The 17,290-nt window shown below is 40.6% G+C and overlaps 1 long non-coding RNA gene across 1 annotated transcript in view; it reads left to right on the top strand.

The window, feature by feature from the left end:
- The window catches only part of LOC135287914 (uncharacterized), a 29,060-nt gene that overhangs the window by 8,159 nt on the left and 3,611 nt on the right, over window positions 1-17,290 (top strand). The window contains exons 4-5 of the long non-coding RNA XR_010351354.1: window positions 11,328-11,426; window positions 14,806-14,945. This is a non-coding gene — a long non-coding RNA (uncharacterized LOC135287914). The remainder of the gene's footprint in view (window positions 1-11,327; window positions 11,427-14,805; window positions 14,946-17,290) is intronic.

Genomic DNA, 17,290 nt, shown 5'->3' with positions numbered 1-17,290 from the left:
CAGTACCTAGCATCCTTCTACTAGGTGTGGAGCTACAACACCTGCATACAAAGACATGCTTCCCTGCATAGGAGAGCATATGTGGGGTAAGGAACTTGTTTAGGGCTCTCAGGTGCTTATGGTTTCATTCTAGGTACCCTTAGGCACAACCAACTGGGAAGAGTAGAGAAGTTGTGATATGCCTATTTCCTGGTTAGCAAGCAAGTGCACCGATTTGCTTCTGTCCATCTGGAGGTCTTAGGGCTGAAAAACATCTGTATTTTCTGTGGGGTTAATGGTGACAAAGATGGAAGGGCTATGGAAATCTACCACTTTCTTGCTGGGACTTGCACTCATGAGTGGAGAGGAGATTTCTGAAATCATAGGGAAGGGGGTATCAATGCAGCATTAAAAAGTGCATAAAATATATAACTTTTATGTGAGCAGTCATCTACTTCTACATTCATGCATCCTGTATGCAACTGAGAACTGTACCTATAGAGCATCTCCAAGGACAGCTGTGCACAGGTAACTCTTCCTTGCTATGCTATTTTTTTCACATTGGTGTTATGTTGGCTCTCCCTTACTAAACTTGTCCTTTTTTGACCTGAGGTGCTTGCAAGCAGTGATGTTACAGCTTCTACAGCTGTGGTTAACAGGCTGTCTGGTGCTCCTGAGAAATGCCTTTTAAAACTCAAGTTGATGCTGCATGTTTTAACATAGGTCTGTTTAACTAATGGGAGATAAAGTGTAGCATGGACATTTGGGGAAAAGTTGCCATTAACTGGAAAAATAATTAATTAGAATTTTTATTGTATTACAGTGATAAAATCATGCACTATGTGAAGTGTCTCTGCTTTCTACTCAGGATACTGGTCTACTCCCACCTTCCTTCTTTTCACATTTTTTGGGATATGTTTTTGGGTGAAAGAAATGCTTCTGACGATAGTCTTAAAATAGATTACTCTTGAGATTTGATCTGATGTCCTTAGTTAATAAATCTAAGTATGAAATTTTAAAACACAAAACTACTATTACAATTAAATTATTTTTAAACTAGAACATTGAAAGAGGCAGTAGCAAACACAGACTCTGGAATACTGAATTGATATACCATAGAATTACACTATGTGCCTATTTTTAAAGATTATGTTTTTTCTTATAATCTCTTCTATACCTGTTTTTCAAATATTTGCTAATTATTAACACAGGCAGGAGAACCCTACCAGCAGGCTTTCATGTTGAAAACAGTATCATGTTGAAACATGATAGGTGGGAATAAAGAAATGGAAAAAATATGTTAGTGAACAAGGGGTATAAAATATTTTTATTTTAATTTTTAATTTCCATAAGTGCTGCTACAGTGAACCAGACCAAAAGATCCATACAAGCCAATACTCTGTTTTTTCCTACAAGCTGGCTGAACAAATAGAGAGGAATCCGTTCTCTGGCATATTTTTCTAGCTTAACAACATTGGTGATATAAGGACCACTATTTCTTGAATATGCAGTGAGGGATGGGTTTATCCTCTAGAGGTTTGCTTAATTCTTCTCTGAATCTTTTTTGATGCTCCTGACCTTCACAGCCTTCTGTGGCAATAAGTCCCAGAATTTAACTCTTTAAATGAAAAAGTACTTCATTTCCTTTAGGATTGCTTCAGGGTTGTGTCATCAGCTACACCTTCAAGTGCCTTGTGAGAGGCAAATACCATCACCTCACTAGTTTTTGATGTGACATCCACCATTTTTAGGAACAGTTACTCTTAAATATTATTTAAAAATCCTACTTTACTAAAGAAAACATTTCTTGCTGTCTCTCTGATGAGTTATTTTGTAGGACTTAGTTTTCTCTATCTTTATATGTGTTGAAATGTAGCTACACCCTCCTTCCATTACATTCTGTCTGGATTTTCCTCAGTAACATTGCCATTATTTCAGTCCTTTTTCAGATGATGTTGTGCTCTTCTTCCTAGTACATCCTTTGAAATTTATCTTTGTATCAATGTTTCACGCCTGTGAAAAATTGTGTCAGGGAGATGGTGTCATTTACCTTAGGAACTACTTTATTACCATGAGAGGTCTGATTCAATAAGAATGGAAGTTAAACTTCTGTAGATCATAGGAGCAAATAAACCATCTCCCAGAACTTCATTTTTGGGTGATGAGTGGCGAGAAGAACTAATGAATTTTACTTTTTTCACTTACAAAGGTGAAAAATATCTTAGCTACCTCAAAGTAAATTATTCCACTTGTTCCTTACTTTGGCCCCAACATGAATAACATTGAATGAATACCATTTTTCTGTGAGGCAGTGACACATTCAGGGGGTATGTGGTGAGTCGTAGCTGAAACAAAGTTTTTTCAGTAGCTCATTTGGACCAATTTTCATGTGGTACAGAGACTCGAATAACCCAGTGGTGCTGGGTGTTGGGTTTTAAGGTGAGCAGTGACCCAAATTCTGCCTGTCTGAGCTCCCTTTGCTAGTCCTGCCCTAGGGCTCCCTCCAGCTGCTCCAGTGCCACCTCCAAAGCTGGGCATGGCCCAAGTTAACCCACAGCTGCTAGTTAGCACAGACATTGCTAAACCCCTTCCATCCGCTCTTTCCAGCATGTGTGCTCCAAGGACCCCCAGGGTGGATCTGGGTATGTGATGCATGGCTTAGTGGTGGACTGGGCAGTGCTAGGCTAGTGGTTGGACTCGAGCATCTCAAAGGTCTTTTCTAATCTAAATTATTCTTGGATCCTATAGAATAAGTGGTTTTGTACTTCCATGAACTACTTCATCTTTTCCTACATGGAGATGTTCAGGAGGTCTTCAGGGCCTTAAGCATGTCACAACAGGAAATGGGGGACTGGCTTTTCCAATGTCACTGTAGTTTGTATTAGTGAAAGGTGGGGACCAAAAGAAACAAAGAGAAAACTAAATAAAACCCCTAAAGTACTCCAAAAATAAATTACTTTCATGGTACTCAGCACCATATTCAGGATTAATTCATTGCTCCTTGATATGAAATGGTCACATTTTTACTAGATCCTTTCATTATAAAAAATGTTAACTTGTCAAAAAACTTTGTAAAGATTCGCATGCAAAGAGTCTATTCACTGCTTTTGCGCCATCTTGAAAGGATTTAAATATAAGAAACTACTCACATTGCATATTTCAGCTTGCAGTTATCAGGAGTGAGGGGTGTTTGTTGTGAGCGTTGTGACTTTGGTTTTCCTGGAGTATTATTTAAGGGAATGTTATTTGTTTTGGATTCCTTGGCAAACTGTTGTTTGGCTACAACTGGAAAAAATGCATCATCTCAGTTAGACTGGTAACTAATGACATGTTAGAATTTCTTGCGTATTGGAAAGACACTTTTTTTACAAGACAGAGCACAACAAAAAAGAGATCCAAAACTGCTTAGAAAATTCTGACAGCCCTACCCTATGACCAAGACAGGCTGGAAAAGCTAGGGCTACTTCCAGCTTGTTAGGGAGCATCCTGATAATGCAGTGCAAGAAAAAAATTAGGTGGAGTTCTGTGTGTCCTGGACTCCTAATGAGTCTGCTTATCTCTAGCTGAAGATAATCCCATCTTCTTCTGATTTAGCATGAGAGACTGGGTGATGGGAACATAATATTCTACTTCTCAGTTCTCCTGTCCTAGAGTTCAAGTACCCCAGTGCTTCCAAGTTCTTTGACATTTTTCCAGCATATCACTCCCCTTCTTCTAGCTCCTTCCCCATTCCCAAACTGTTCCCACACAGAGTTTTCTGTTTTTTCTCCAATAGACTATGACATTTCACCACCATCTACCCCAAAGTCCCCCTTTTCCTCACCTTATCCATTTCATATTGGGGCAACCTTTGAATAAAGCGGTTGGTAGCACAGCGTTTGGTGAGCTCTCCTAGGCTCTCTGTCTCCTACAGCAATTATAGCAGATGAACTAGGTTTTCAAATATTCACTCCCAGCTGTCTACAATGGGAGCTGTTAGATGTTGAAATATTTGAATAAACCTAGTCCAAATAGGATCCTATTGTAAAGAACAAAGGAAAATGGTGAGAATTTCCTCCTAAGAGACAAGAGATTGTGAGTTTGGGTGTTCATACTCGTGAACATCTGGTAAAATGCTATTTGGTGATGAAAGCTTCCTTCACATGCTCAAGTCCTGACAATATCACATGCTGTTTAGTCTAAACTTTTATTTCAGCAAGTGCTACAGTTTTGCTGTCAGTGACCTTGTACATCAGTCAGAGGACATGCCACACACACTGTGATTTCCACTCTGAATGGGGAGGCTGAGGTTGAAAGTTGCAGGATGGAAACTCTACCACCCCAATACTCAGTCTCCATCATTGCAGCTAAGCTTGTTATTGTGGAATAATTATTGTTATGTCGACAAACCAAGCACTGGGCTGGTGACCCCTGCCATATCAAGGGTGCTGTTTTCATGAGACTCATTTCAACAGACATTTACTAGTGACCTTGAACTGCAGCAAAGATACCCTGCTGTTCTTTTGTGATTTGGATGGCCTACATGGCACAGGCAAGATGCTGAAATAGATTCCTTCCACAACAATCTCTAGAAATCCTTGACTGTTGGTTGTGTTCTGATGTAGCCCAAATGATGGCACCTAAACTGTTAGCAGAGCTGTGTTACCATTTTGCTTAATGCCCCTTTGCCTTATTTAATTTTCTATATGTGAAAGAGAAGAGGGTGGTCGGGGCAGGGGTGGAAATACTGTGCCATCCATACTCTGGTGTTCTTGTTATAACTGTTATCTGGAACTCTGTAGAGAGTTTTCATTACAGACATAGGAACTTCAGCACAGAAGGACAGCATCTCTGTCTTTTTGCATTTGTGTTTCTGATGACTTGATGCAACAGGGGCTTTTAGAACTGTGGCTCTCCCCAAGTTATCTGTATTACTCAATCCATGTTGGAACATTATCCAAACATGCAGGAATGGGATGCAAGTAACCAGTTCTTTCAGAGATGGGAAGGAGATTACTGCTGACTCCTCTGACTGCGACAGAAGCCTAAGACAAATGGTTATTTTTTTTTGAAAGGAAAAGTTGAAGGGTCAAAACATAACACCTGATCCAAGGTTTTGTAATGGCTGCCTATGACAGGATTTGGAATAAAGACTTTGATCTGAATGCAAACTTAATGTAGGACAGTGCCTTCTAGTATTCCTCAGGTCCCCTCTTTTCTTAGAAAGCAGTTAATGAGGACATGTAGGGACAGATATTATGGCTGAACAGGGGAGCCCATTGCTTAGGTTTTCAAAGCTTTGTGCTCAGCGGGAATAGGTACGCCAGGTACAACACTTTGTGACTTCTCTTGTGCATGTTTTCTTTTTTAAATCAATTTTCTGACATGTATTGCTAATGCACCTATTGATAAAGTTCTGCAGAAAAATTTCCTGCAAGTCTGTGCTGATGTGAATGTGCTGAGAAAGGTGTTGAGCATCCATATTTTAAATGAAAGTAGGGCCTACTGCAGAGGCACTCAGTGACAGGGAAGCTGTTTTGCTGCTGAAGTGCTAAAATAGAGAACCTGTGCTTTCAAAGTATGAAACCAAGGATGTTTTGTTACTTCACGTGTCACAAATTAAAGATGCCTTTTTATGCCAGAGAAGACAAACATCCTTCTCTACCCTTTTTATGCCAGAGAAGACAAACATCCACAGTGGAGCTAGAGAAAATAACAAGAGAAAGATTGCATAGTCTGTTATATGGCAGCTCTTAATATATATGCTTATAGCAAGTTTGAAAAAGTCTGCTTTCACCTTGAACCCCTAGAAATTGAAAGATTGAGGTGACATTTTTCTCTGGAGGTATTACAAGAAAGCAGCACTGGAATAGACTACTTCAGACTGGCAGGCTATTAAAACAGCAGTGCAAAATTATTTTCAACTGATCTAAAGAAGTATTAAGAAAGGTGTAGTGGGGGGGGGGTGTATTCATTGATTTTTAGGGTTTTTTTAAGTATACATTAGCTCCTACCTAGGTCAGAGATTTAAGATTGGGTTGGATCTATGACAGTGCTTTGCTTCTCTGGACTCTCCTTTTGCTGGCTTCTCCCACCTGCTTGTGGAGTGTTGTCTCTCACTTGCTTGGACAGTCTCACTGAAAAGGGAATCACATCCTAAGCAGAATTTTTTTAAATGTCAGATCTTGAAAATAAATTTGAAAATCACATTACAAGTGCTGTGTAAATCCCTTGTAATTTACTAGTGACTTTTAAGAGAGCTGAGGTTTAGCATTCAGTACTGATTAATACATGTTCTTAGCATATCTCAAAGACATTTCAAAGGCTGGAATTTCATAGATCTTCAATAACTGCATAGCTCTTGTCCAGCCAGTTGGACTTCTGAAGAACTAATTTATTTGGAGGTTGAAATGTTCTATCTGTATCCCTCCCTCTAGCTTATGCTTCCATGCACAAAGGTGGACAGGAACATATTGGCACTGTGTCTAAAAATAGGCTTTCTGGTTGTCCAAATTTTACTGAGCAGAAGATTAAGAACTGGAAGATATATAGGCATGTGCATATGTACCTGTGTAGAACACATTTAGTTGAAGGATGTTGGATGAAAGGAGCAGAGCAGTTGATGATCACTACTTTATCCAATAGAGTTCAAGCAGAGATCTCTCAAGGTAGAGGTCATTGCTTGAGGTTTCTTTTCTTCTTGCTGCTAATGTCACAGAATTGGATCTTGTTCACTCTTTACCTCCAAGATGTGTTGAAGTCTTCCTGAGACCATCATGTCTGAAATCAGACCAAGAGAGTCCTCACTTGTCTGAAAATTTCTGTTTCCCTTGGATTTCTATGCTCAGTGAGGTAGAAAGTCTGTTAAAGCTGCACAATGCCCACTTTTTCAGTCAGACTCTGAAGACGCTCACAGACTTAGAGTGATTTCCAAGCAGTCTTCCCTCAAAATCAGAAAGCTGTGCCTTAACACTCCTGAACCATTTTACTAAAATTAACAGCATCAAAAAGAACAGGGGAAAAGCCCAACCAACAAAATTGAAATCTTTCTTCCCTCTTTTGCGGAGTTGTCGTGCCTTGATTGTAAATTAGAATTTTAGGACTTTAATGGGGAATGGAGCATTTGGCTGCCTCATTTCATCCTAAATCAGAAATAGCATAATAGAGTGGTTATTTTGCAAAAAAAAGAGCAGGAACTACTGCCCAGAAAACTGCCAGGTTCCTCCTGGCTTTGCAGCCAAGCCCTTGGGCCCCTTTCATCTCAGCCCCTGCTATAATTGTAACACCTGCTCTGGGCTTACAGGGAGAGCTGAGCCGATAAAGGTGGTGGTTTGCAGACCTGAGCGCACTGGAGCGCCTGAGCTTTTTGGAAGGCCCTGCTTTCCCTGGCCCAAATCCAATACACCACTTAGACATCTGCTTAACTTTAAGCATGTGAGTATCCCCTTTGAAGTCCTATGTATATTGTTTTGCTGGACTGAGGTCAATGAGCTCAGTACCTTGCAGGATTGAGCTCCTGAATGTCAGATTTGATTAAATGCTCCCCTTTTCTTCCCCCCTCCTCCTCTCCTACCATGAAAGCCTGACCAGAGCTAAAACAGCCTCAGCAAAAATAAAAAAAAAGAAAAGAAAATATAAAAGAAAAGGCAGGCAGCTGTTGGGAAGTGAGCCTGCCTCAGCTGTGGTAGCTTGCGTTTAAACTGTTGCAGATCTAACCAGAATAAAAGCAAAGCAAAAAAATCGATTGGAGGTCTGGTTAAAAATTAAACCATCTACACTTTCCTAAGGGAGCTGGAGAATCTCAGCTAGAAGTGACAGTGATCATGATCGTGCTGCTTTTTTCTCCTTAAACTCTCGGTGCTCTTGCTTCACAGGTACGACTGTCTGTTTTATCTAAGTGCCCCCTGTTAATTGTCATCCTGTTTCTGGTTTTTTTCCGTGTGGCTCCAAAACGCGTTCTCCACAAGTGGAAAGGACCGTGCTCTCTCTCCCCCAGTCTGTTCCTTGTCAATTCGCATCAGTTTAAGGTCAGAAAAGCTAACGGGGAACAAGGCACTGCAGCATTTGAACTCAACCTTGCCTTCCCAAGGAACAAACTGACAATTAGTACAGGGATCAGCATCAAAAAAGAGCAACCCAGCGTGAAGCCTGTCTAATTAGTCATATGAACGGAGGGCTTCCCCTCCACTTCCTCAGGAACACATGCCTGTCAGATCTGATACAAAGAGACTTCTCTCCCTAACATAATACTGAAATTAGGTTGAGAACAGGTAGCCCTGCTTGTTTGAGCAACAGGAGGCTTAGCCGTGGGATCGATTTGCACGCCCATATCCCCAGTTTCAGCATACTTACAACCATGTGCTTTGCAAGTGATTGCAGGATGTTTCCTTCCTTGCAAAACACAGGGGGGAAAAGAAAGAGTTGATCATGTTGCTAATCTTCTCGATTTAATAACACTTCTTGTTTAGATGGAAAAATGAGCAAGGGGAAAAATTAGAGATGAAAGCTGAATGACAGTCTCCTAATCTCAGAGAATTGTGCTGGTTGAGAGACTCCATGTGTCTGACTTTTTTTTTTCTTTATGAACCAAGTATGCCTTGATCCCCTACAATATGAAAGACAAAATAAGTATAACTTAAAACTTTGATTACTGCTCATTTTGCTGTAGGATTTGGATAGTGGATAAAAGCTTGAAATTAAGATCCTGTTGCATTCAGTCTCTGATGAAGGTAGTAACCAAAGCTCATACAGACTAACAGCTTGTCTAGACAGAGACACAAAGAAAAGGAACAAGGAAAATTAACTAAAAGTGTATTTTCTATGATTAGTTGTTTAAATTCCCAAGTCAAACTCCTAACTCAGAGTCGAAAAGTCCTTCATCTTATTCTGTGATTCTGTTGAATTTACTTTGCAAATGAAGCAAATTAGATTAAATAAAACTGCTTTCACCGTGTCCTGAAACTTTTCTGATGTGGGCTGCAGAATGTATGTGGCATGCTAGCAATTCTGAATTTTCATTTTGTTCTTGAACATAAGGTATATTTTATAGTGCTTTGGCTTATTTCTGAAAGGAAAAAGGAATAAGCTACTTGGACATATAGAACTTTTGCATCAAGGTAAAGAAAAATCTGTATAGGTGCACAGAATAAGGAAAGAAGACACACACCTCCATCACTGCCACAGTTTAGTCAGCATCTGCTGTGTTTTTATGATGGTGACGTGTTGCAACAAGTCCCTCAGCAGTGGTTTCCATATAGACCATAGCCTAGACTGAGCATGCTTCTCTCTCCCTCTCTTTCCTTTCCCCAAAGTTCTTTATGCCTCAGTTTCACTGATACATCTGTCCTTTCAGACAAACTCTCTGCTCCTTCTGTAGGGGCTGCCAAACAGCCATCAGAGAAGCTTTGCTCCCATAAGGTACATAAGGCTGCCTGTTTCTGGCAGGAGGCTGACAGCTGCACATCCAGGTTTGGATTCCTGGCATGGCAGGAGAACACCAGTACCAGTCCAGGCATCTGTATTCAGGTTGCTCCTTTGTTTATATACCAAAAAAGGAACACAGATGTTTTTTATTTCATATAATGCTGGGCTGAGTCTTGGGAGACATGCATACACTTCCTACCATGCCATTTACCTTCTGGTGCTTCAGGGGACAAAGCTGGAACAGTTTATGTTGTTCTTCCTGTCCTATCTATCATGATCATACACTTATTTGTGAAGAACTTCAGCTGCCCCACTGAAAAGTGTGAAAGAAGAAGTCTTTTCATCATTAGTTATTGTTATTAATGCAGAAGCATGAGCAATCCTAGCTTGAGCTAAGTGTGAGCTCATGAGGAGGACCACTGTGCCCAAGCAGAAATGCCCAGGACCTGTCTCTGTAACTCAGTCCTTTGTTTCCCCACGTACCAGGATGTGCATGCGTGCGTGTCGATTCCTCTGATACACTGATTCAGAAGAAATGCCACATGCCTGCCAGGGAAGCTGCATCTCCCCAGTACTGAAAGAGTGCTCTCTGCTTTGTTCATGCAGATGTTTCATGTATTAATTAACTGAAATCAGATATTGTTGCTTTTAGAAGCTTGTATTTGAATAGACACTTGGTGGCACACTTTCTCTGAACAGTGCTGTGGGAATACTCAGCTCTTTTCCTAGAGACCCTTTTTGTTATCTTTCCTTGTCCTTGGCATGATGTGTTCATACAGGCTGCCAGCCTTGTCCTCTGACTTTTGCAGCTTACCTGGAGAGGATAAGCAGGTGCTTTTACAAAACAAACAAACAAACCATTTCCCCACAGATCCCTTTCCAGTTCCCCAGAAAGAGAAGAATATTGACGAACAGAGTTTTCTGCAAGTCTTGATGACTTCCGGTGCGGTTCCAGTTCAGCTGAGTTTCACTGTAGTCTGTGAGTGGTAGAAACACAAAGACCTGCTCTCATGGATTTCCTGGGCATTCCTTCTTGCTCCTGCATTGCTGATTTCTAGAGGGTACAGTACTCTTCAGTATGTGTATATAATCAACAAAACACCAGCTTTTGCTTTAGCTAGTCTTAGTGACACTTATTTCTATTACACTCACACATAAGGAAGAATCTCACTGTATTAAAAAAAGAAAAAGTATTTGTACAAGTAGTAAGAAGATAAGTGCTTTTTTTATCTTTCTTCATAAAAATATTCATGGCTCATAAATAGTATTTACCCCACTGCCCATCTCATATGGATACTTGCCTAATACTACTGCTCAGTCATAAAGCTGACTTTTGCTTCCAGCAGGGTTCAGTGGTGTGAGCTAGCTAACACAGGTGTCATCTCTCTGTGAATATGCATTACTGGATCACTAAAAGAAGAATTCTGTGTACATTGCCCTGACATTTTACAGTTTTACATGGTGCATTGCTGTCTTCCTGTGCTTGGTGAAACATTGGTTGAAATGTGGAAAAAGTATAGGCAGTACTCAATGTCTCGAACTCTGATCATCTCTCCGATCATCTTTCCTTCGGGCTGCTTCTAGCAGCTGATACTTCAGGGATGCAATGGACTGCACAGTGCTGAGCGTGGGGGCCACTAATGAACCAGTAGTAAAGGACTCTGGCAAAATCCATTGCCATTAGAGCACAAATGTAGAGAAATGGCTATACTGTAAAGTGTTTCATATATTTACCCATGGACAAGAACTGAAGGGGAAGGGAAAGAACAGAGGGACAGTAGAATGTTACATATCAAAGATGTCTGTCATATGATGAAAGGGTAACTAGTTCCCTGGTGTTTTATCTGCAGTTCCTCCAGCCCTGCAAATAGTATTTTAATTAACAGGATAGCTGTCCAAAGCAGTCTTTGCTTATCTGCTCACTCTCCTTACTCCGTGTATGACAGCATTCACTGCTCTGCAAAGCTCTGAGGACTTCTGTGAGGAGGAAAAGAAACAGCAGATTTGGTTCCCAAATGCTCTAAAGCTCCATCTTAAACCAGAGAGTGAGTAAAGGCTTCCCATCGCTCACATGGGAAGGTTTCAGATGATATAATAGTGTCTTTTTCATCCTGTACAGCTCTGGTTCAGGTCTGTTAGCCATTTCAGCAGTGTCCCTCTGAGGGAGCGTTAGCAATTCTGTTGCTGCTGACTCACAAAAGGCTCCACTTCCTTGACACATCACAGTGACTGCAAAGAAAGCCCTTCTCCACGTGAGCCATGCAGCAGCCCAGCCTGGTTCTTGTTATGTTCCTCTCCATACCACTATACTTCTGCATAGATGCAATACCCACCCAACCGGGGTCACGTCTGCTGCTAACAATCTGCCGACATATTAGATAATTTATATGGGTTTCTTCACTGCTGCCAAGGGCAAAATATTCCCACATATACTGCGTTTTGTTATCTTTTTTTTTTTTTTTTTAAACCAGATGCGGGTCAAGCTGCAAAAGCAGGGAAAGTTCCTGAAGTATTGTGTGTTTAACACTGCCTGGTCTGCTCCCCAGAAGTGTAGGATATGAAACAATGGGGAAAAAACACAGGATTTTCCTCCTTGGCATGTCTGATGGGTCTTTCACTTCTTTGTTTCTTCCTGTACTCACCTGATGTGGATGCTGCACAATTTACTGTCGCTCTCTTTTAATTGAGGAAGGTCTAATCTAACTCCCTGCAGGATCTAATTCACCTGCAGGATCTTCACCTTCAAGATTGAACACACAGACAGTTTGCAAGACTTCTTAATGTCTCTCACAGAGTTTTTGACCCCAAAGCACTGTCTTTGTTTACGTAACAAAAAACAGATATGGGTCATTGTTGTGATATTACCATGAGGGAGCTATGTTTGTTTCCTATTTCTCAAAACTGTTCTCCTTAAGGAAACAAGACTGAAACAATTCTGCCTACCCCACCCCTTCTCCAACAAAACTTCTGAACTACCTGGGTTATTTCAATTCAATTTGGAAACAAGAACAGGATGTCAACAAATTTCAATGTGTACTTGTTTTGTGACTATAGACAGACTAACATATGAGGCCAGAATTCTCTTCATACTTCCATTCATGGAAGAATTACGGCATGGCTTGATTCTCTTATTAGAAAATTATTGACATAGCAAACATTATCACAAGACACAAATTAATGGGTGACCGGCCTTCACAGGTTCTACTGCTTTCTGCCACTAATCAAAATATTTCTTTATGCCCCCTCCAATACATGCAATGGAGAAACTGTACCTAAATCTGCTGCTCCAGTACATCACAGAGGAATAGCCTGGTTCCCAGCAAATGGAGCAAAGAATAGATGTACCAGAAATCTTGCTCCTTGAGCCTCAGCGAGTGGTCTGGTTTCCCAACACATGGAGTTTTGTGAGCCCTGACGTGTTCTTCCTTGCTTTGATTACACAGGTTTCATTTGTTATAAGCTCCTGTTAATAAAAGCAAACCAACCAAAAAAACCAAAACCAATCAAGTAAAAAAAAAACTGGTAAATTCGAATGACACCGGAGAAGGCAAAATTAAGTTTCGTTTTAGCTTTAGTTGTTTAGCTTTAGTTTAGTTTAGTTTAGCTTTATTGTTTTGTGTGTGCTACTATCTCATATCTAACAGTTTATACCTTTTCCAGTCCCTAGCATGTGGATGACTAAATGAGCTTGTTAGGAGCTTCACTGTAAGCTATCAAAAAGGACCTCACCTAGACATGTCTTAAGCTATTTGGTATCAGTGGGGCACATGAATATCAAATCTGCTGAACAGATAGTAAATCTGTTTTCTGTCTTTCGTCTTAAGAAGGGAACCCAGCTTTTATAAAATCTGGGTTCCATATGCAGAGCCAGCTATGAAGTCTTTCCTTTCACAGGAAAAGCCTGCACCAGTGTCCTCAAAGTCTCATCAGCTCTGTTATGCCTCTCATGTCCCTTCCTTCCCCCCCAGGAGATTCAAAGTACCAGTGCTTTGGTCAGGCATGCCTTTTCTTTACTAGAGACAGATGGTGACAAGTAGGTTTCACATCCCCTCTACCTGTTAATAAAGAATCACATTGAAGGACCAAGATGAAGAGCCTAGCAAGGAACTGCAGCTTCTGGTGTCAGTTGTATGAGTTAACAAAGCTGATGTGGACAGGTAATAAACAGCCTATTAATATAATTTACTCCTAGTTTGGCTGCAAAAGTTTGTTACATCCTTCCCCCCTGATTTATGGCTTTGAGGGGAGGTTATTTTAAGATATCAAGAACTAATATGGTTAACTGATGAAATTACCTCGTCTTTGCTAGATGGTGCATGGCATGTTTCCAGTGGATAGCTGGGCCAAGTTCACCAGTAACTGTGTGTTAGCAAAAATCCATCTAAATAGTGGCCTAAGAATGTAAAACAGTGACACACCACAGGAGGAACACTGCAGAAGGATCTCTGCTTATTAACTCCTCTGGGTCTGGGGCTCAATGTGATGATGTTTCAGCTTTATGTCAACATTTATGTGCTCTGAAGAAGAACTGGCATTTCACAGCAGAAACTACTTTTCTTTAAAATAATAATAATAAAAAATAAAGTAAAATGAGAACCAAAGTGAGTTACAGATGTCAAGGACTGTAGGCTGCCAGTGATGACATGAGATAGCATTCAGATGACTTAGGCAGTGCGTGAATAAACTGAAAATTCTTTTGTTGAAAAAAAAGACAGGAAAAAGAAAATATGGTTTTCACTTCCTCTCTTTCTCTAATGCACAACCTTCCTTCTCTACCTCTGTAGCTCTTGCATCCCTCCCTTACGTGTTTCAGAGGCACTCAAAAGTTGGTTCTTTTGGGTTCTCAATTTTCTGTGGAAGCCCTCTCATTTCCATGACAGCTGGCTCTCTGGATTTCAACATGGTGCATCTTGAAGAATGCACATTTGTGTTAACAGAACAAAACCAGGATAACTGACATGAGATCTCTGACATTTGAGATCTCACTCTGTGCTAGGTGGCTGCATCTCCAGTCCCACCATCGCTACCATCTACACCACCATTGGTGGGACAAGTGCGTGCTCCTCCTTCCACCATCACCACCATGGAAAGCACAACAGACAATTTTAAGGCAAAAGAGCAATAAATAATAAGGTTAAAATGTTATTCAAAACTGTATATACTTAATTTTTAGAGGAGAAGACCAGCAAAGTGGTGGTGACCATTGTGTTGTGCTTATGACTGGTCTGCACCCATTCAGTTCTCCAGTGCTCAGGTCACACATAAGAGAAGGATCAGTCACTGCAGATTAGCAGATGTCATCCATTTTAGTGACAGCAGAACTAGTAATACTCCTTTTTCTGCAGCAGTCGGTAGTTTCTCTAAAGACATTTCCAAATTCAATTGCTGATGGGTTAATTCCTCTTCTCTTATATCATTCTGCAGACTGGACAGCTGCCTCAGCTGGTGTCTGAATCCTCAACAAAGAAGAGGTCAGCAAAACTATTTTTCAACATTTAGCAGAAATCTACTGAAACTGTCAATTTTAGAAAGCTGATGGCAAGTTGTTTGACAGATGCCAAGTGGTAAGAGCCCAAATATACTATTGGGAATGTTTATTTGTGGGCATAATCTCCCCTGTCAAGCTGAAGAAAAGGAAACCATGCAGGTTTCAGATATTAAGTGACAGATTTCATGCAGTCTTTCTTTTGCTGGAAACATGAGTGCATGTTAAACATAGAAGTGCACTTCCCAATCCCTAGGAACACATCAGTGCAAAAGGCACGCAACCCTTTGAAATTGAACTAAGAAAGTAAAAAGGTTCATGTATTGGTTGTTTTGCTAAAAAAAAATAAATTTAAAACCTCTCTGAAAACTGACCTAATTGAATATGATTGTGTCATTAGCTGTTGGTGGGTAGAAAGGTCAGGTATAAAAATAGACTTTATTTTCTTTGTGAAAGCTCAGAGTCTACAAATCAGTTCCTTCCCAAGTGCCCTGTTTTATAGGCAGTATGACACCATCTCTCTAGGTGGTGCTTTTAATCAGCAGATTCTGATGCCTGTTCTGCAGCAGGTTGGTACCACTCCACTTGGGTTTGGGCAAGGCAAAGCAGGAACACAGGGAGTTGCAGTTCTGGGCTAGAGTCTAAGACTAGTTAAATCCAACCTTGTGTTCTAATTACCACATGGTACTGATCAAGATCAATTGTGGCATTGCCAAGGAAAGGTGGAGGCATCACCTGAGGTACAAAGCTGTCATTACAGCTGTCAAAGTTTAGCTGTGCTTAAGCCACTCTTTCTTCTTAGCATTTCCATCCCTGAAACTTAGCACTACATTTTTTCTCTCTCACTCTTAAACCTTTGGTCTCAGGTTTTTTCTAGTACCAAATATCCAATATGTCTATACATCTGTTTACTTTGCCAGAATTAACCTTGGGTTTCCTTTTTTGACATAAAACACCTGTTATAAAGCACTCACTAAATTATGTCCCAACTTTCCCCCTCTTATCCCTCCTATAGCCTTACTGTACATAATTCTCTTTCTTTTATGGTGCCAGCCTCGGTTTTACTATCTGCTTAGTAAATCCGCATAATTTATTCTAGTAGGATAAAGGGAATTTTCTCTTCAATTCTCATTTATTCTAGGCCTTGTTAGGGATCCATGCTAATCACAGTTAATAGTTTTAGTATTTTGTACACTCTATAAAGGCAAATATCACTTTCCACATGATCACTTACATCCAAGTGTTTCAAACCTGAGGGACGAGGTTTGTCTTGGCACTGACACCCAAAGCATTCCTGGTGTTAGAAAGAAAAAAACATTAAAATTCTTGTACTGTACTTTGGTTGCTGTCTTTGAAGTTGAAAGTTGCAGGGTTTTGTATTCCATACTTGCTCAAGAGTTTCTGCAATAGAAAGAGGGATATGAACTCAGATACATGAAAAGGGATGATGCCATAGACTTTTAAAGAGAACCCACTCATTTCAGCTTGTGCAAGACCTACGGTCTTGATGAAATCCTTAATTAAAAAGTCATGATGTAAAATATATTCCTCAACTTGAAATATACAATTTTAACCTGTTTAAGATAATAATTTCCATTATTGGAAAAATGTTTCAGTTAATGAAATGTATTTTTTTATTTGAAAAAAAAAATTCCCTTTGAAATCCATGTACAGATGGAATTAAAGCCTATGACTTCATTTCGTGCCTGCTTTTCATCATAAAAATATCTCTTACAGAGAAAAAGACAAAATGTTTATCCTTAAATTTAAGAGACTACCATGGAGGCAAAATACGTTGCCCCTAGTCCTCAGTGGTTATGGGAAAACACAAGGAGGCTAATTTAGTATAACACAGGGCTACCTTGGCTACTAATCACCAACTATGTTGTGGCAGGATTTGGGTATACTGGGTAACTACGGATAGAGATGAAAGGCCAAATCCTGGTCCAAAATCCTTGCAGGATCCTAGCAGGCAGAATGAGGGTCATGGTGAATGGAGGAGGAGTGAGCTCTCTTTTTCCACTGATGGCCACCTTGCACAAGAGGAATCTCTCCTGCCCAGCAGTCACTGGTGGGGTTCCCTAGGGCCCAGCATGTTTAACATCTCTGTTGATGATCTGGACAAGGGGTAGAGTGCACCCTCAGTAAGTTCAAAGTTGGGCAGAGAGTTGATCTGCTGAAGGGTAGGAAGGCTCTGCAGAGGGATCTAAACAGACTGGATCAATGGGCTGAAGTTCAATAATGCAGGGTGCTGGGTCCTGTGCTTGGTTCACAGCAAACAGCCGTGCAGCACTGCAAACCTGGGGAGGAGTGGCTGGAAAGCTGCCCAGCAGAAAAGGAACTGGGGGTGCTGGTCAACAGCCAGCTGAACATGAGCCAGCAGAGTGCCCAGTTATCTTGGCTTGTATAAAAAAGGTGTGACCA

Source organism: Passer domesticus, chromosome 1, assembly GCF_036417665.1.
Source record: "Passer domesticus isolate bPasDom1 chromosome 1, bPasDom1.hap1, whole genome shotgun sequence".
NCBI classification, from domain to species: domain Eukaryota; kingdom Metazoa; phylum Chordata; class Aves; order Passeriformes; family Passeridae; genus Passer; species Passer domesticus.
Note: the sequence above shows the minus strand (reverse complement) of the source record. Positions and strands in the feature narration are given on the sequence as shown.